The sequence below is a fragment of the Macaca thibetana genome, chromosome 5, assembly GCF_024542745.1.
Source record: "Macaca thibetana thibetana isolate TM-01 chromosome 5, ASM2454274v1, whole genome shotgun sequence".
Classification (NCBI taxonomy): Eukaryota; Metazoa; Chordata; class Mammalia; order Primates; family Cercopithecidae; genus Macaca; species Macaca thibetana.
The window spans coordinates 159,822,565-159,842,378 of NC_065582.1; the positions used below are offsets into that span (position 1 = coordinate 159,822,565).

General features: G+C 44.1%; 1 long non-coding RNA gene across 1 annotated transcript; it reads left to right on the forward strand.

The window, feature by feature from the left end:
• The first annotated feature begins 1,105 nt into the window (after positions 1–1,105).
• LOC126954356 (uncharacterized) lies at positions 1,106–12,887 on the forward strand. The gene is made up of 3 exons (XR_007725601.1): positions 1,106–1,166; positions 9,043–9,154; positions 12,775–12,887. It is a non-coding gene; the product is annotated as an uncharacterized LOC126954356 (long non-coding RNA).
• The last annotated feature ends 6,927 nt before the right edge of the window (positions 12,888–19,814 follow it).

Genomic DNA, 19,814 nt, shown 5'->3' on the forward strand with positions numbered 1-19,814 from the left:
GTAGCTCACACCTATAATCCCAGCACTTTGGGAGGCAGAGCCCAGGAGTTCAAGACCAGCCTGGGCAACATGGCAAAACCCCATTTCTACTAAAAAGTAAAAAATTAGCCAGATATGGTGGTGCATGCCAGTAGCATCAGCTACTCGGGAGGCTGAGGCAGGAGGATCGCCTGAGTCTGCAGAGGTCAAGCCTGCAGTGAGACAAGATGGTGCCACTGGACTCCGGCCTGGGCAACAGAGTCAGATCTTGTCTCAAAAAAAAAAAAAAAAAAATCACTTCCATGAACTGCTGGGTGTCAGAAGGCTAGATAGGGTCTGGAACAGAGACAACTCCTTCTCCTATAATGGTAATTGGTAAATTGTAACCATAATAGGTTCATTGCCTGAAACACATGGCAAGTCAGCACACCAAGACATTGAGTTGCAGCAGAGAAAGAGGTTTAATCACAGGGTCACCAAACAAGGAGACAGAAGGAAACCTCAAGTCTGTCTCCTTGAGGAGTTTGGGGCCAAAGATTTTAAGGGTTTTGGAGTGGGCCAAAGTGTGGAGATCATTGATTGGTCTCAGAGTGCAGGATTAAGTCATGGGACAAGGAGGTAAAGAAACTGTATTCTCATGCCGATTCTCTGTGAAGGTCTTTAAACCTGTTGGCATCAGCTGTTTTGCTGGAATTCAGGATCTGCTTAAGCAATTCTGAAACAAAAGGCTTAGGATTCTAACGTCAGAAATCCTAGCTACAGAAACAATGGGGATGCAAATAGCCAGTGTCTAGCATTGAGAGGCTTTCAGTTACTCGGAAGTGGGTCAAAGTGCAGCCTGGTTAATGCTTACTTACAACTATATTTCTGTCCAGAATTCTTGTTAACCATGTGAGAATGGCTCCACTCCAGGGTCCAAAAGAAACTCAGAGGTGGGGCCAGAGGCATCCATGGAGACCACCAGTCAGGCTGAAGCATGACATTACAGGCTCTGGGGGTCAGTCCAGACACAGGCAGGCAGCATCTCGAGGCCCTGTAGTTGGAAAAAGAAAGGTTTCCCAGCAGGGAGAGGATGGAGCATATGAGTCACCACGGAACTTGTTAAAATACAGATTCCAAGTCAGTTGGTCTGGAGTGAAGCCTGAGAATTGCTAACAAGCTCAGAGGATGCTGAGGCTGCTCAACAGGTGACCACACTTTGAATAATGAGGAGTAAGAACATAGAATAGGGAATGTGTGCTATGGGTATAACCAGGAAGCTACTGGGAGGTGTGTGTGTGTGTGTTGTGCAGACATGTGTGCTCATATTTTGACAATTGTTATGAGCAGGGACTCAGCAGGAATCAGATGAGTGAGAAATGGAGTTTAATACTGGGCAGGTTACCTATTATTGACAACAAGAATTAAATCCTGTAAAAATATTTAAAGAGGTTTATTCTGAGCTGAATATGAGTAACCATGGCCCCATTTACAGTCCCAAGAGGTCCTGAGAACATGTGTCCAAGGTGGATGGTTTATAGCTTGCTTTTATTCATTTTTGGGAGACATAAGGCATCAATCAATACATGTGAGGTATACACTGGTTTGGTCCAGAAAGGCAGGCTCACCTTTCCAGAATGAACTAATGTATACCTCACATGGTATAGTGGGGGTGGGTAGGGAGGGAGTTTACAGATCACAGGTGGATTCACAGGTTTTCTGACTGGCAGTTGGCTGAAAGAGTTATTAAAAAACCTGGAATCAATAGAAAGGACTGTCTAGGGTAAGATAAGAAGTTGTGGAGACTGAGGTCCTTGTTATGTAGATGAAGTCGCAATAGGTGGCCACCCTCAGAGGCAATAGATGGCAAATGTTTCCTGTTCAGACCACTAAAAAGTGCTAGACTCTAAGTTAATCTCTTCACGATTGGGAGGCCCTAGAAGGGGAAAGAACTAGTTACCTTAACAAAGATTCTTTACAGATGCAAATTTTCTTCCACAAAAGATGGTTCTGGAGGGCCATTTCAAAATATAGCAAAGAAACATCTGGGGATAAAGAAGTTTGATTTTCTTTTTTATCTGCTACATGATGTTATGCCAGAGTCGGGTTGGAAAGTAAGTCATGTTATAAAGGGTTAAATAAAACCCATCTGATGAGATTTTATGGTTTGTAGGGCATGACAAACCTTGGTCCCTCAGATAGGAATTCAGGCAAGAGATGAAAAGGTCAGAGTTTAGTCCTCGCTATGTGGAAACTCAAGACATTGCTGAAGATAGTCCCAGAACAAGAGACACCCTTAGGAGCCCTGCCCGGCCAACATCACTGCAGCTGTGAGCACTGCAGCACATGACTGGGCCAGCATCCTCTTCAGATCCTCAATCTGGGTGGCTGCAATACACAGACTAGAGAAACTATCAGTTTCTTCCTATGCAGTCCAGGTCTGCCTATGTACCTACCTATGCAGCTTCCTGTGCAGCTGCCAGTTTCTTCCTGTGCACTCGGTTGCGAATGTGGTAACTGAAAATCAGTGCTAGGACTGAGTAAGGTCCTTGGAGTTCTTGGACTTGACACAGAAAAAAATAAAAGACCCCAGAAAGGTCAATACATTCCTGCAATAGCAAGCTGGTGCTCAAGCTATATAATCTAAATGTAAGAAGGGATTTGACCTCAGTATGAATTCTAAGCCAGTAAAGCCAGACAGATTGCTTACCTTTATAATCAGTGAAAACAATAAAGCTATTTTCATTTGAAAGAAATTGAAAATGCAGAAAGGGCCTGGCCTTCCGAAAATTGCTCTAGATTGACTGCAAAACCAAGCATGCCCACGCTTTTCCAAAACTTAACCTGTACCAGCAGCTTAAATACTTAAAGTCACAAGAATGTTCTTCTTTGCTCTTAAATGTGGACATGGGGGGGAAATGGGGAAGAAAGGGAGGCTGGATCTAGAGAAAATATAAAAGCTGGAGTGGATTTGACCTCTCCTCTTTCAAGCTTGTTTGGAACTGTGTGAAGAAAATGTTCTGGTCTGTTCTATCCCTCTCTGTTCTCATTTAAGCTCCACTGAGACTGTATTTTGAATAAACAGAGCACAAGAGCAGTGCTTTGGAAGGAGCTTCACAGAGGTTGAATGGATAGCAGAGAAAAGAGCCTAAAGCATGAAGATCTTGGGGCTCAGAGTCAAACCTGAGTGTCCTAGAAAGCCTGTGTTTTCTTTCTCAAAAGTTTTATTTTTCTTCTCATCTCAAATTCCGATATCCTCAGTTTGGGGTGGAAAGAGTAAATCTGGGAAGGATTGAGCCCCAGGAAGGAGCCCATTGGATCTGGTGCTGTCCCCACTCCACCCCACATGCACACAAACCTCCAATACAAACCTCCAGCTCAGCCCACAACAGCCCTGACTCTATCCTGCTGGCTGCCAGGAAGTCAACCCAGCAAGGCTGGAGGCCACAACTGCTATCTTCCTCCATATTTGTTCAATAACTTTGCTCTGGAATTCTGAGTGGAGGCCTTGGAATCTTGTATCTCAGGAGATACATGTAAAAGTGTCCTTAGTCTGGGCACGGTGGCTCACACCTGTAATCCCAACACTTTGGGAGGCCAAGGCAGGCTGATTGCTTGACCCTAGGAGACCAGCTGGGGCACCATGGTGAAAACCCACCTCTACAAAAAATACAAAAATTAGCAGGGCATGGTGGTGCCTACCTGTAGTCTCAGCTACTCAGGAGGCTGAGGCAGAAAGATTGCTTGAGTCTGGGAACTCAAGGCTGCAGTGAGCCATGATCACACCAGTGTATTCCAACCTAAGTGACAGAGTGAGACCCTATCTCAAAAAAAAAGTATAAGCAAAAGAAATTCCCTTTTATCCTTCTGATATGGTTCGGCTGTGTCCCCATGCAAATCTCATCTTGAATTGTAGCTCCCATAATTCCCCTGTGTTGTGGGAGGGACCCAGTAGGAGATAATTGAATCACAGGGGCGGTTTCCCCCCATATTGTTCTGTTGGTAGTGAATAAGTCTCACGAGATCCGATGGTTTTCTAAGGGGAAACCTCATTTGCTTGGTTCTCTCATTCCTCTCTTGCCTGTACCATGTAACACATGCCTTTCACCTTGCGCCATGACTGTGAGGCCTCCCCAGCCACGTGGAACTGTTTAAACCTCTCTTTCTTTATAAATCATCCAGTATTGGGTATGACAGACCTAACAGGATTGAGGGGAGCCCTGAGCCTAGCTCATAGCTGACACAGTTTCTCCAGATCCCTCTGGGAGAGGCTGGAGGGGGCTGTGGGTAGAGCTGTGGTGTGCTGTAGTGAAAAGAAAGCCAGAATTGGGGATATCGGGGCCAGTCTTAGATGGTGATAGTTAAACATCTCACCCAGTATCCATTCTAGAAATACCTACTGAGGCTATGCTAGGTGCCAAGCTCTGAGATGGACATTATGGTGCAGTCACAAACAGTATAGACAGGCCTAGAAGAATGGTTATATATATATATATATATATGCATGTGTGCATGTGTGTATATGCATATTTATGCACCTGTGCACACAAATATGCACATACACATACAATTGCAGAGAAAATCATGGAATGGAATGGACAGCTCTAGGGAAATGCTTATCGAGGAGCACTGACCTGACCTAAGGTTAAGGAAACCTCCCTGAGGAAGTGATGTTTAAACTGAGCCCCAAACCTCATAGAAGGAGGAGGAGGAGAAGGAGGAGGGGAAAAAGAGTCAGTTATTGGGTATTTACAATGCATACAGCACTGTCCTAAACATTCAGCATCTATTAACTCATTTAATTCTTACAACTTTATAAAACATGTACTATTATTATCCCCATTGGGCAGATAGGGAAACGGAGGCACAGAGGATGTAAGTAGCTTGGCTAAAGTCATCCTCTCTGATGTATCAGTGATGTTCCTAGTCACCTGCACTGACTTTAAAAAATCTCCGAAGAATAACTAAACTGAACATGATGCGACGGACAAACTCAAATGCCACTTTGCATTTTTAATCTTTTCGACCCCCAAATCATTCTCTGCAACAGGAAAAGGCAGCAGCAGTGGTGGCTGTGAGGGCTGGGCTGTGGGAGCTGCCCGGGATCTTTGCAGCCTACAATGGGAGGCTCTCCTGTGCCCTTCATTCACAGTCAATACATGAGTGGACTCTGGGCCCAACCTACCTGGGCTCCAATCCCAACTCCAGCACGTATTAGCTGAGAGGAGTGGGTGACTTATTTCTCTCTGTGTGCCACTGTTTTGTCATCCGTAAAATGGGAATAAGTATAGCACCTTGCTATTATAAGATAATTACTATAAGGTATTACTATAAGGTATTACTATAAGGAAGCCTTGCCTTTGAACTGGGGTGGAGAATCATTCAACAGTCATTTATGTAGTTTTGTCCAAAAATTCAGTGCTTTTCCAAAAGGCATCATATGTGTAAACCAGAGGTAAAGTCAGGCAAGGCTTCATGGAGGAGGCAGAATATCATGCATTTGTTCAGCAAAGATTTGCTGAGCAGCTGCTAAGTGCAGGCCATTCAGTATTCTAACAGTAGGAGAACAGATAACAGCTAGTGAATTGCTGTTGCTCTAAGCCTCCAGGCCACCCCTGCCTGAGGGCTTCTCCTTCAGGATCCTGGGAATTACCCCCAATTCACCAACCAAAGAGGCAGGGAGAGACTTGCAGAACCTCAGGACCTGCTCCAGGGCTCCCATACCCAATCTCTTTAGCAGGAGAACACAGTCTAGTGGAGAAGATAAATAAGTAAACAAGTTACCAAACAGTGTGGGAAGAACAGAAATAGAACTACCTAGAGCATAGGCCAACAGCCTCATGGGTGGAGCATGATAACTGGCTTTACCAAGGAGGCGATTACTGACAACAGGCATAGCTGGGAGCCACAGAGGATCAGCATCCCAGGAAGGTTGGAGGGGACAGCAGCAGAAGAGACCTGGAGGTGAGAAGGAGCAGACTCTGACAGGTTAAGAGGTCCAAGAAGCAAGATCACAGGGCATCTGTTAAGAGTATTATGAGGCAAGGAGACTAGGAAGGTGGGTAGGGGCTAAATACTGCCCAGCCTGGGATATAATGAGAAGTCATTCAGGGACAGGAAGCTGGGGAGTGCATTCTAATAAAATCACCCTTGTGGTGGAGTGGGAAATGGACCAGAGGTACAAGAGGATGGAAGTAGAGAAGTTGCTGTAGGAATTGGTACAAGAAATGACAAGGTTCCCAACCTAAGTAGGGACAGAGTGGGTGAAAGCTGACAGGGGAATTGCAAAAGAAGCAGAAAGGATGGGTGCAGCTGCTGAATGGAGAGGATAAGTGAGGTGGAGCAGTTCAAGGAAGGTGTCTAGATTTCTACCCAATCACACAGTAGATGGGATGCCACCTCCCAAGCCAGGGTGCCTCAATGGGAAAGACAATGGTCAATGATATATACAGAGGAGACAAGAGATCATGTAGCCACTGCCATTGTGAGATGGCAGCCAGAGGGATTTTTAACAAATATGCAAAAGATGACATCACTCCTGTGTTAAATTCCTGCAATGTCCCTCTCTCCCTCAGAATAAGATCTAAGTCCTTTGTTCCCTTAACCACATAATCAGGCCCCGGCATCTCTCTAACCTCATTACCTATCTTCGGCTTACTATTCTTCAGGGACACTGGCCTCTTTCTTTTCCTTTTTATTTTTATTTTATTTTTATTTTTTGAAATGGAGTTTTGCTCTTGTCACCCAGGCTGGAGTGCAATGGCACGATCTCAGCTCACTACAACCTGTGTCTCCCAGGTTCAAGCAATTCTCCTGCCTCAGCCTCCTGAGTAACTGGGATTACAGGCATGCGCCAACATGCCTGGCTAATTTTGTATTTTTAGTAGAGACAGGGTTTCACCATGTTGGCCAGGCTAGTCTCGAACTCCTGACCTCAGGTGATCCACACGCCTCAACCTCCCGAAGTGCTGGGATTACAGGCATGAGCCATCGTGCCCGGCCCTCTTTCTTTTCTTTATGTCAAACTCATTCTTGTTCCTAGATACTTGTCCTTTGCTGTTCCTTTCATGTGATTTGTGTTTCTCCCTATTTTTCTTGTCATCCACAATGCCTTTTAATGGTCATCTTCCCAGAACCACTCTCTCTGACCACATGACCTAAGGTTCTCAACCCACCTACACCCACCCAGCTATTTGCTGCCACCTTTCTTTCTTTTCTTTATCGTCTGAACAGCTATCTGAGATGATCTGAAGCGTGTGTGATTGATTAGTCTTTTTCTAGTCTCCCCCACTGAGATGTAAGTGCCATGAGGGCAAAACTGGGTGTGCCATTTTGCCCCTGTACTCCTCAATGCTCAGAACAGTCCTGGCTTACAGTATATCATCGGTAAATATCTCTGAAAGAATGAAGGGACCCATGTGGGGCATGGGACCATCCACAGTGTTTGGTTTTGACTTTGAGGGAATACTGAGGGGGGAATGGGGTATACAGTATTATCAGTCAAGTTGATAATAAGAAACAGACATCATGCTCATGGGATGTTTGAGGTGAGCTTAGTAAAGAGACTCTTTACAAAGAGGTGTGCAGAATGGAGGCAATTTACAAGGGATGAGGAAGAACCCCAGGGTTAAGAACAGCCAGAAGCTGTTACTTCTCCTGGTGAAAGGCATAAGGGAGACAGTTCCTAGAACCCAGAGGCAGTAGAAGGCACCTGCATGAGCTGGGAGCAACCCAGAGAGAAAAAGCCTGATAAATAACCTCATCCTCCCAGCACGGGTCTCCTGTCGATGCCTCTCATTGGATAAATCCAACCAGAAGCCAAGGAGAAGAGAGCCCAGGTGATGAGATTCCTAGAGCTCAGCCTCCCAGGCAGAGAATGTGGGGGGAAAAAAAAAAAAAAGTAGAATGTGTCTCTGAAGGACAAAAGGAAGTAACCTGTGCATGTTTTTATCAGTACCATCAGAACACATACAATAGAGAAAAAGTGACTCACCAAAATGAGGCTGGATGAACAACAAAAGCAATGTATTTCCACCATGCATACAGAGTGACAAAAAAAGCCTCATTTTCCATCACCTCTTTCTTGTCCCTTTGGAGTCCAGCCTTCTCTTTCTCCCTGGAGCCCCACCCCCCAACCCCCCACAGCTTTGCACTGCCCTTTGCTTGTCAGACATGGGAACAGCACAGTGGCTGCAATCTGTAGAATCATCCTTTACATGTTGGCATTGCCTTGGGTTGTGGTGCAGAATAAACTGGAGGCATAAAAACAGATCAGTGCTCTGAAATTCTCACTGAGCTCAAAAGCAGCAGGAGACAGTAGAATAAGAGATTTGAATTTCATGCCCTCATCACCTGGGCCACGAGTTTTGGAAATGCAGAATTTTTAAAATGCTTACCTTGGAAATGACACGACTCAAGCTTGGAATCCTCAGGAGGATTTAGGCTGCCCCGTGTGTTCCCCACAGATCTGGGTGTCTGCTTTTTCAGCACAGAGTTAAAGCCTGCAGACGTGGGTACACATATTCCAATGATTTCATTGAAGTATTTTGTGTCATTTGATTCTTAGGCATCTAATTCTGTGTTTTGTCACAGTCTCTACATCACAGGCATAACCAAGCATTACCTATTAAAATCTTTAAATGTAGTGGGGTTTAAAGTCCCTTTTTCTCATATAATAGAAACTTTGTGGAGGGGAGAAGAGAAGGAAAAGTTTAAATTCCATCTTCCTCTTGTCTAAGGAGGCATATGCTCTGTGGGGATGGACATCTTCTACCTTAGGAAGAGGTAGTGCATGAAAATATTCCTGCTTTCAGGGCTTGCACTTCAATGAATGTCAGTGCCAAGCAAGCCTGACCCCCAGAGCTCCAGGCCCTCAGGGGTTACCATTTGCTCCTGGGATCCCCCTTCACTGTGAAGACACCTCCCTAATGGGGACCCCACCATTGAAGGATATCTGTTTTCTTCCCTTTACATCATTAAAATCAAAGATCGATGCTGTGCTCTGGGAGGGATTTTGCAGGGCCAGCCGGTGCTCTGATAGATTAAGCAGCAGTGCCTGATAATCGAAAAGTTTTCTCTTTGCAGAGTCACCCTCAGGCTTTAGAAATAGCCTGGAGTTGGAATGGGAGAGTTGTACGCAGGCCTTGGGCAAGCACTGGGCCCTGTGATGGCCCTGCTAGAGGCTGCGTGTGAATAGGTAAGAAGCAAAAGTGGAAAGAGAGAAAATGAGAATATTGGGGTGGTGGGGGAGAAGAGGAAGCAGAAAAGAGAAAAGAATAAAATAAAGATTAACATAATGTGTCCATAGTAACTCATCTAGAAAGTAGGACAGGCAGGACTTAGATTCAAACCTGGGTCTATTTGACTCCAAAGTCCATCTTGCTTCCTCTGTAACAGGAGAGGAGCCACAGGCTATTCCCAGCTTATGAAGGGTACACTTACAAGGAGAATTCTCAGTAGATCTGTCTAGTTCTCCTGACTCCCACAAAAGCATTTTCAGTGTGAGCCAGACAATGGGCTGGGTGTTTGAGGCCCAAAGATAAACAAGACATAGTTCTTACCCTTGAGGAATCCACAGCCTCGCAGATAGGTAAATGTGCCAACAAATAACTACATCCAAAAATTGTAGTAAAAATAAGAACATAGCCGGGCGCGGTGGCTCAAGCCTGTAATCCCAGCACTTTGGGAGGCCGAGACGGGCGGATCATGAGGTCAGGAGATCGAGACCACCCTGGCTAACACAGTGAAACCCCGTCTCTACTAAAAATACAAAAAAACTTAGCCAGGCGAGGTGGCAGGCGCCTGTAGTCCCAGCTACTCGGGAGGCTGAGGCAGGAGAATGGCGTAAACCCGGGAGGCGGAAGCTTGCAGTGAGCTGAGATCCGGCCACTGCACTCCAGCCTGGGTGACAGAGCGAGACTCCATCTCAAAAAAAAAAAAAAAAAAAAATAAGAACATAAAGAAGTATAAAATGCCAACAGACCAGAGATGGAGGAATAACAATTGATCTAGAGAATATGACAAAGATATATAAAGATGGGGTTATTTGATACGGGTTTCAAGGAATAATTAGGAGTTTCAACAACAGACGATGGCAAGAAAACATATTACCAGCAAAGGAAGAGTTATTACAAAAGGGAAATATGGGAACAATATGTGGACATAATGAGGTGGCAGATTTGGTTCCATAAAAGCATGAATGGCCCCAACATGGAGAAACTGCCCTAGAAAACAAGAAATTCCCCATTGCTGCAAAGGTCCAAGCGAAGTGTAGACCAATCGTGTGTCAATAAAAGGTCATCATGGGGAATTCCGCTTAGATTCCTTGATGCTCTTTGCAGTGTTCCTGATTCCCTCTGTCTATGACTGAACCTTGGCTCACTCTGGAGTTGGAGTATGGTGCTCTGATGAAGGGCACAGTCTTGAAATCAGATAGTCTTGAATTGGAACCCCAGCTCTTCACTTGCCTGGGATCATGTGATTGAACCTCTCTGAGCCTCAAATTCAGCACCTGTGGACACTGTCACCTACCTCACCTGTTAGAATTAAATGAATTTGTGGTGTAGAGAACTCAGTAGTGTCTGGAGTGGAATATGAGTCCACAGTATATAACCACGAACAATGACATTATGATTACAGCAAAAGGTGGTGATATGATTAGGCTGTGTGTTCCCACCCAGACCTCATTTTGAATTGTAATCCCCATAATCCCCAGGTGTCAAGAGAGAGATGAGGAGGAGGTAGTTGAATCATGGGGGCGGTTCCCCCATGCTGTTCTCGTGATAGTGAGTGAGTTATGATGAGATCTGGTTTCATAAGGCGTTCTTCCCTTCCTGCTGGCTTGTAAAGAAGGTGCCTTACTTCCGCCTCACCTTCTGCCATGATTGTAAGTTTCTTGAGGCCTCCCCAGCCATGCTGAATGGTGAGTCAATTAAGCCTCTTTCCTTTATAAACTACCCAGTCTTGGGCAGCTCTTTATAGCAATACGGAAATGGACTGATACAGGTGGGAAACACCACCAAGGTAGAGTAGATAGCTTGAACCTGCTTTATCATCGCACTATGATGCTCTTAGGTGCTGGGGTGGCAGTCACTGATAAGTAGGCACCATGGACAGGGCAGGAAAGGGTTGAGGAGGGTAAGTCGTCTGAGTGCAGGGGTTGATCCTAACTTTATTCAAAATTTTATATTTTATTTCTTATAGATTATTTTTGCATTCATTTTGATTTTTTAAATATTGCATTAACATATTATTTATATTGATTCTTGATCTTTTTTAGGGCTGTCTTAAATGTAGGCAAATGCCTCACTCCCCTGAACCTGTCCTAAGGTGGACCACCTACCTGTCCCCTCCCCAGACTCTTCCCTCATGTGCCCTGGGATAAGCAGCCCACATAGCAGCCTGGCAGGTCCTATCTTTGCTTTAAGATCCTCCCTCGCAGGACCCCCTTGCCTGTACTGAGGGTCCTGTGAGGTCCAAGACTAAATGAAAACAGCTTTTAAGTTTGTGTTAATACCTGACTTCACTTGGTTCATCTTTTTTCTTCTTTCTTTCTTTTTTGCCTGCCCTATTACGAATTTTATAAAATAAAATTGAAAAGAAAAAACTTCAGAATTGGAAGGTAAGAGCTTTCCACTCAAAAATCAGCCTGAATTGTGTCATTACCTTGAGAAACCAGAGTGAACTGAAACTAATACATACAATTCACATAACCTCCAAATGAGGAGTCTTCGTGCGATTTTTGCCAAGAGCCTGTGCTCAGAGGGCTTGCTTTCCAGGTGTAAAGTGCAGCAGGCTTCTACTAAGCAATGGCCAGACATGTTTTGCAAAGTGTGGAAGCCTCAATAAGTCTCCACGTTAGCAACTTCCTTAAGTCCTGGTCCTGCTGACTTCTTTCCCTCTGCACCAGCCCTAAACAATGCTGTTAAGTAATTCAGTTTGAAGAACTCTCATGGAGATCAATTTTACTAATGCACACACAGCATAATAGAGACTGAGCTACTGTAGAGAGAGGAATCTCTTTTTTTTTTTTTTTTTAAATCAGAGAACAAGAACAGGAATTACCGATCAGGTTGGAGCCATGGCCTAGGGATGGCTTCCCTATGGATTAACATTTCCTGACTTTGCACTTTGCAGAAAGGTTACAACTATTTATGTTACGTGCAAGCTATGCATAGTAATTAGAACTTCTGCACAGCTTTAACCATGACAGTTGGTGGGATTTCAATGCAGACATCAAAGACCCTGAATTTCTGATGACAGTTGTCACTCAGAATTGGCAGCAAGAGCCTAGAAGAAGCCTACACTTCTCTCTCTCTCTAAATCACTCTGTCTCTTTATATATATATATAAGGCAGTACATATTTTATATACTGCATATATATATATATGTATGTATGATTGCTTCTATCATTCCAATGTAGTCTTGATTCCTTTCTCAATTAACCCTTCTGTTATACACTTTTATTTTCCTAATGTAAACAGTTGCATTGTGAAGTCTGCAACTTAGCCACTATTTGCAAGATAGAGATCTAGTTCAAAGGCAAACCTTGGTCAGTGTAATGACTTATTCAAAACGTGCTGTGTTAATAGAAGGCAGGCATCAACAAATGGCAAACCACATAGAAACAAAGCATTTTAAAAGGTGTGGCCTTAAATGCTTTTTAAAAAGCATTTAAAAGATATTCTAGAAACTACTCACGGAGTCATTTTGGACAAAGACCAAGTGACTGCCTTGGTCTATTTGGGCGGCTATAACTGAAAGATTCTCTCTGGGGCCTGAAAGCTTAAGGGAATGAATAATTCCTCCGTTCTCAGGCCCAGTCTCAAGGCACAAAACTACTTGCGCCAGCAGCTTGCACCAGCAAGATAGCAGAAGCAGGAAGAGAGCCAGCCGGAAGACATGTACCCTGGCCGGAAGACACCTACCCCTGAAGATCAATAAAGAGGCCATCTGGGCACCACGTAGCAGTTATGTCCATCTCGTACACTTCCTGTTTACAGGAGACTATAAAACCCCTGCCCCGTCCTCACTTGGGGCTGACACCATTTTAGGCCTCAACCCGCCTCTACCCAGGCACTCATTAAAACAGCATGTTGCTTCACACAGCCTCATGTTGTCTGTTGGCGTGCTCTTGGGGTTCGAACTGATACAAGAACCTTTCAATAACAAAATGCCATAAACTGGGTAGCTTAGAAACAACAAATTTGTTTCTCACAGTTCTGGAGGCTTGAAAATCCAAGATCAGGGTACCAGGAGATTCAGTGTCTGTGAGAGCCCATCTTCTGCTTCATACCTGGCACCTTCTGGCTGCACCCTCACATAGAATAAGGGAAAAAGGTCTCTCTGGGAATCCCACTCATGAGGGTGGAGCCCTGATGACCTAATCACCTCCCAAAGGCTCCACCTCCTAATACCATCCATTTGGAGGTTAGGGATTCAGCATATTAGTTTTGGGGAGACACAAACATTCAGACCATAGCAGTGACCTGTGAAGTTTATGCACATTAAGCCCAGCAGTTTCTGATTATGTGAGCGATCAGACTAACACCCTGTATATCTTCTGGTGTGCCCAAGTGTTCTATAGAAAATCCATTCTCTTAAAAGCCATGATTTTCCAGTAACAGAGCTCCCCATTTATATGCCTCTGTGACTCAGATTTTCCCAATATAATTTTGGCTATATATTAAGTGCATTTGCAGCTTGAGCCCATGAAAAAGTAGGACATCAGAGAAGCATTAGATCACCCGGGCTACTTCATACCACTTAGAAGATTAGTAATCTACAAGGACACAGAAAACTTGTTTTAAAATGCCTTTTGCTTTCCGGCGTCTAACTTGAAATAGATTTCCAGGAAGTGAAGATAAGGGGATGGGAGGGCAAGACAAAAACTAACATGCATGGGGCTCTGTTAAGCATCACACATTTTACTAGGCACTCACAGACCTTCTCACATACTCTAGGTTGTAATGATTTGAAATAATCAATCCTTCTGCCTTTTTCTTTATTTTCAGAGAAACCCATTTACTGCAAAGAACCTCGTGTATCTCATTTTAATGAACTCTTTGTATCAGTTTGGTTGCAAGTGACAGAATCTCAATTCAAACCAGTTTTGGCAAAAATGGAAATTTATTGACTTTACTGCAAATAAAAATTGAGAAAGCAGACGTGGGGGAAGAGCAGGCATGCAGCCCAGTTTGATGACAACCGGAAAAGCCTGGAGATTGAATCTCATCAGGATTTTGTCCCCAAATCCTCGCTCTTTTTTCCTTTCACTGTTGGTTTATTCTTCTTTAATGCACACTGCTTTTCTCCTCATGTTGGGGCTTGGGGGAGGCGTGACATGGCCTCCGCACCCGCACTCCAAGCACTTGAGCGTAACGTCGTACAGCCTCTACTTCAGATAGGGGATTAACCAATGTCTCTTAAGACCAAAAATCCCAGAGAGAAGATCCATAGACCTAGCCTGGGTCAGGTGCCCAAAGGGAGGGTTCAAGATGGACACAACTAGGTCGGTGGTCACCATGGTGATGGGACTTGAGCACTTTCCCAGGAGAAAGGGGACAGTGTGCATAAGTCTCCTTTGAGTTCCCTCGACCCATCCAGAAAATCTCTCTCTCCTTGGTCAATGCCTAGTTTGATTCCTAACACATGAAAGACTTCAGTAAATATTTGTTGAATGTCAAGGGTTAAAAAACTGAAAGTAGAAGAAAGGGAAATGAGCAGAATAGACAAAATCCAGGGCTGACGATGATGCCAGTTCAAAGTAACATCTCTTCCCTGCAGGGGAGCTCACTACCTACAAAAGTGCTGTTGAAAGCCCCAGGGGGAGTCACTCAAGGGTGTGCAAAAGAAGTGAGTATGCCTCTCCCCACTGCTGGCTCTCAGCTGGAGCAGACCCTCGGTCCATACCGATAAGACGCTCCAGCTGCCAATGTTCCCAGGCTTATTTTATCTTCCCCCGCAACGATATTATTTTTTTTCCTTTTAGCTGGTATGAGAATCCTTCCCCCAGGGAGAGACCCAGTTTTGTCAGGCAAGCGCTTTGATCAACCCACGCAGGGGCTTGGGTCAGCTGGTGCTGGGATCAGAGGAGCAGGCGGGGCTGCTTTTCTTCTGAGAGGAGGCAGAGGTGGAGGAGCAGAGGGAGGAGACAACAAGTCATTGGCACATCCAAGGAAGCCTCAGAAGAAAAAAGGTTCTAACTGTGTGAGCTGCCTGGGATCCGCTATGTGAGCCCTCCCCACGACTCCCTGCATCCTTTACAAAACGTCAGCAAGCCCCCGTCACTCAGGAGGATGGCCTTCTCGGGGAAGCCTGAGAAAGGAATAGATTTTGTGTCAAAGTCAGAGTGGGGAACATGAAGAGTCTTGACCGCATGGGCAAAGGAGACAGCACTTGGCTTAGGTTCCCAATGCACAGATGTGAAAATGACCTGCATGTCATGCCATAATGTGCACCTGCTGGGGCCCAGGCAGGGCACCACTGCAAGTGTCCGAGGTGAGGACAGCTGGACTGCCCTTTCTGTTCCATAAGGAAACAAGTCCAAGTTCTAACAAGTCCATCTGTTACGTCTAGTCCTAGTAAACAGGTCCCAGGTTGCTGTTACTTTGCTGGGTATTCTGACCTGAGGTCTTTGACTCTCTCCTCTTCTCTCTCTATTATCTCTCTCTCTCCCTCTCTCTCTCTCTCCCTTTCTCCTCCAATCCACTGTGCTGTGCCTCCCTCTGTCTGTTTGCTCTTTATCCTACTGTCGTCTGGAAAACTCTTCTTTCTCCTTCAGATCTCTCTTTTTTTTTTTAAATACTTTAAGTTCTAGGGTACATGTATACAATGTGCAGGTTTGTTACATAGGTATACATGTGCCATGTTGGTTTGCTGCACCCATTAACTAGTCATTTACATTTGGTATTTCTCCTAATGCTATCCCTCCCCCTGCCCACGACCCCACAACAGGCCTCCATGTGTGATGTTCCCTGCCCAGTGTCCAAGTGTTCTCATTGTTCAGTTCTCACCTATGAGTGAGAACATGTGGTGTTTGACTTTCTGTCCTTGTGATAGTTTGCTCAGAATGATGGTTTCCAGCTTCATCCATGTCCCTGCAAAGGATATGAACTCATCCTTTTTCATGGCTGCATAGTATTCCATGGTGTACATGTGCCACATTTTCTTAATCCAGTCTATCATTGATGAATGTTTGGGTTGGTTCCAAGTTTTTGTTATTGTGAATAGTACCACAATAAACATACATGTGCATGTGTCTTTATAGTAGCATGATTTATAATCCTTTGGGTATATACCCAGTATTGGGATCACTGGGTTAAATGGTATTTCTAGTTCTAGATCCTTGAGGATTCGCCACACTGTCTTCCACAATGGTTGAACTACTTTACACTCCCACCAACAGTGTAAAAGCGTTCTTATTTCTCCACATCCTCTCCAGCATCTGTTGTTTCCTGACTTTTTAATGACCGCCATTCTAACTGGTGTGAGATGGTATCTCATTGTGGTTTTAATTTGTATTTCTCTGATGGCCAGTGATGATGAGCATTTTTTCATGTGTCTGTTGTCTGTATGAATGTCTTCTTTTGAGAAGTGTCCATTCGTATCCTTTGTCCACTTTTTGATGAGGTTGTTTTTTCTTGTAAATTTGTTTAAGTTCTTTATAGATTCTGGATATTAGCCCTTTGTCAGATGGGTAGATTGCAAAAATTTTCTCCCATTCTCTAGGTTTCCTGTTCACTCTGATGGTAGTTTCTTTTGCTGTGCAGAAGCTCTTGTCTAATTAGATCCCATTTGTCTATTTTGGCTTGTGTTGCCACTGCTTTTGTTGTTTTAGTCATGAAGTCCTTGCCCATGCCTATGTCCTGAATGATATTGCCTAGGTTTTCTAATAGGATTTTTATGGTTTTAGGTCTAACATTTAAGTCTTTAATCCATCTTGAATTAATTTTTGTATAAAGCGTAAGGAAGGGATCCAGTTTCAGCTTTCTACATATGGCTAGCCAATTTTCCCAACACCATTTATTAAATAGGGAATCCTTTCCCCATTTCTTGTTTTTGTTAGGTTTGTCAAAGATCAGATGGTTGTAGATGTGTGGTGTTATTTCTGAGGCCTCTGTTCTGTTCCATTGGTCTATCTCTCTGTTTTGGTACCAGTACCACACTGTTTTGGTTACTGTAGCCTTGTAGTATAGTTTGAAGTCAGGTAGTGTGATGCCTCCAGCTTTGTTCTTTTTGCTTAGGATTTTCTTGGCAATGTGGGCTCTTTTTTGGTTACATATGAACTTTAAAGTAGTTTTTTTCCAATTATGTGAAGAATGTCATTGGTAGCTTGATGGGGATGGCACTGAATCTATAAATTACCTTGGGCAGTATGGCCATTTTCACAGTATTGATTCTTCCTATCCATGAGCATGGAATGTTCTTCCATTTGTTTGTGTCCTCTTTTATTTCATTGAGCAGTGGTTTGTAGTTCTCCTTGAAGAGGTCCTTCACATCCCTAGTAAGTTGGATTCCTAGGTATTTTATTCTCTTTGTAGCAGTTGTGAATGGGAGTTCACTCATGATTTGGCTCTCTGTTTTTGGTGTATAAGAATGCTTGTGATTTTTGCACATTGATTTTGTATCCTGAGACTTTGCTGAAGTTGCTTATCAGCTTGAGGAGATTTTGGACTAAGACAATGGGGTTTTCTAAATATACAATCATGTGATCTGTGAACAAGGACAATTTGACTTCCTCTTTTCCTAATTGAATACCCTTTATTCTTTTCTCATGCCTGATTTCCCTGGCCAGAACTCCCAACACTATGATGAATAGGAGTAGTGAAAGAGGGCATCCCTGTCTTGTGCCAGTTTTCAAAGGGAATGCTTCCAGCTTTTGCCCATTCAATATGATACTGGCTGTGGGTTTGTCATAAATAGCTCTTATTATTTTGAGATACGGTCCATCAATATCTAGTTTATTGAGAGTTTTTAAGCATGAAGGGCTGTTGAATTTTGAAGGCCTTTTCTGGATCTATTGACATAATCATGTGGTTTTTGTCTTTGGTTCTGTTTATGTGATGGATTATGTGTATTGATTTGCGTGTGTTGAACCAGCCTTGCTTCCCAGGGATAAAGCCGAGTTGATCTTGATGGATAAGCTTTTTGATGTGCTGCTGGATTCAGTTTGCCAGTATTTTATTGAGGATTTTCGCATCAATGTTCATCAGGGATATTGTTCTAAAATTATCTTTTTTTGTTGCATCTCTGCCAGGCTTTGGTATCAGGATGATGCTGGCCTCATAAAATGAGTTAGGGAGGATTCCCTCTTTTCCTAGTGATTGGAATCGTTTCAGAAGGAATGGTGCCAGCTCCTCTTTGTACCTGTGGTAGAATTCGGCTGTGAATCCGTCTGGTCCTGAACATTTTTTGGTTGGTAGGCTATTAATTATTGCCTCAATTTCAGAGCCTGTTATTGGTCTATTCAGAGATTCAACTTCTTCTTTTTTTCCTTTTTTTTTTTTTTTTTTTTTTTTTTTTTGAGACAGAGTCTTGCTCTGTCATCCAGGCTGGAGTGCAATGGCATGATCTCAGCTCACTGCAACCTCCATGCTCTGGATTCAAGCAATTCTCTTGCTTCAACCTCCCAAGTAGCTCAGATTACATGTGTGTGCAACCATGCCTGACTAATTTTTGTATTTCTAGTAGAGACGGGGTTTCACCATGTTGATCAGGCTGGTCTTGAACTCCTGATCTTAAGTGATCCACCTGCCACATCCTCCCAAAGTGCTGGGATTACAGGTGCAAGCCACTGCCCCCCACCCAGATCTCATCTTTAAGAATCCTTTTCTTACGGAGCCTTTCCCTATCTCCCCAAAGCTAAGTCCATGTTCCTTTTATGTGATCAGGTTCTCCCGGCTCATCTCAAACATCACCTTGACCATGTTGAGTTATGATGGTTTATTTGCAAGTTATCTGCCTGTCTCTTCCACTAGACTATAAATGCAGGGAGGACAAGAGCCTGGAGTCTGTTTTGTTACCATCCCATCCCTAGCCCTCTCCAAAGTGTAGTGCCTGCCACATAGCAAGTGCTCGATACATATTTGTTGAATTTATTGAAGAAACCCACTAATCTACTAACTCTTATGATCCACTTGGCCACTGTGACAACCTCCAGGAAACAAATACATGGGCCCTGACGGCATCAAATATGTGCTGTCTCTAGGGCAGCTACGTGAAACCATAGAAGCAATGGCAGAACCTTCTAGAAGCCTCTTCATTGTCCTCGCTCTCTAAGCACATGAAACAGACACAGGGTGGTCCTTATTCTCAAACAAGCCTGAACTCCCATGAAGAATAATGGACACACAGAAAGCCAAGGCGCACCCACAAAAGACAACAACAGAGAGAAGGCAGTGAGCAGTTAAAGCCCACAGAAGAGAGGTCTCTTCCAAGAAGAGGAAGGGACCATTCCCAGAGGACTTGGCAAACAGCACCTGAAACGGTGGATTAGATTGGCAAAGTGTTGAAAACATGAAGACTCTACTCTTTACATCTCTGCAAAAAGGTAGCCATGGGAAAACCAGAGCCGCCCTGAGGTGGGGAGAAACCCTTGTAGCTAGAACTGATGATTCACAAAGGAAGAGGAGAAGAACCAAAAGCCTAGAAAGAGCTCAGATAGATCATGGAAGTCTGAACTCCAGGTTATAGAGTTTGCACCCTGATCTCTAGGTAATACAGAGCCTTGGAGAGCTTTAGGGGCATGTTTCCCTCAAAATAGAGGCTGGGGACAATTAATCTGGCAATATCAAGGAAGTGTCAGAAGAAGGAGGCTCCAGCAGCAGAGGGGTAGGCTAGGAGGCTGCAGCGGTGG